We start from the raw sequence: 968 nt of genomic DNA on the forward strand, positions 1-968 counted from the left end.
AGATACTCCCCTCAGACACTCTGTATTACTGCAGATACTCCCCCCCAGACACTCTGTATTACTGCAGATGCTCCCCCCCAGACACTCTGTGTTACTGCAGATACTCCCCCAGACACTCTGTGTTACTGCAGATACTCCCTCCAGACACTCTGTGTTACTGCAGATGCTCCCTCCAGACACTCTGTGCTACTGCAGATACTCCCTCCAGACACTCTGTATTACTGCAGATACTCCCCCCAGACACTGACACAGAGCAGAATAGGGACTGTTCCCCCTACATAGGGTCACTTGGCAGATATGGATTGACACCTATCCTAAGGATTCCTGATACACACTGACACAGAGCAGAATAGGGACTGTTCCCCCTACATGGGGTCACTTGGCAAATATGGATTGACACCTGTCCTCAGGGACCCTGATACACACTGGGGGGACACCTACTGTCCTCCCCCCCCCACCCTCACCCCTGCGCGGTGGGTGGGGGCCATAAATCACAATGGGGGGACCTACTGTCCTCCCCCCACCTCTGCACGGTGGGTGGGGGCCATAAAATTAATGAGGGGGGGGAACTACTGTCCTCCCCCCCTGGCCCCCACCCCTGAGCGGTGGGTGGGGGCAGTAAAAAAAATAAATAAGGGGGGGGGGACCTACTGTCTCCCCCAGCCCCCACCCCTGAGTGCTGGGTGGAGGCCCTAAATAAAAATCCCCCCCCAAACAAAGGTGACTAGGTGTCCCCAAGCCCCTAGTCACCCACCCCCCCCCCACCCCAAAATAAGTTACCCCCTACCTACCCCCCTCACCTGAAAAAATAGTGAGGTGGGAATAAAATAACTAACCTGTAAATAAAAATTCAACTTACCATTTGACGTCTTCTTTTTTCTAAAATCTTATTTTTTTCAGCCCCCAAAAAAGGCCAAATAAAAAGCCATGAGAACCGACGCAATGTGAAAAAAAAAAAAAAAACGAGC

At 52.1% G+C, this 968-nt stretch overlaps 1 non-coding gene across 1 annotated transcript; it reads right to left on the reverse strand.

Moving 5' to 3' along the window:
- Window positions 1-508: 508 nt before the first annotated feature.
- On the reverse strand, window positions 509-646 carry LOC134576982 (small Cajal body-specific RNA 11). The gene has a single exon (XR_010085906.1). It is a non-coding gene; the product is annotated as a small Cajal body-specific RNA 11 (non-coding RNA).
- Between the last annotated feature and the right edge of the window lie 322 nt (window positions 647-968).

The sequence above is a fragment of the Pelobates fuscus genome, chromosome 1, assembly GCF_036172605.1.
Source record: "Pelobates fuscus isolate aPelFus1 chromosome 1, aPelFus1.pri, whole genome shotgun sequence".
NCBI classification, from domain to species: Eukaryota; Metazoa; Chordata; class Amphibia; order Anura; family Pelobatidae; genus Pelobates; species Pelobates fuscus.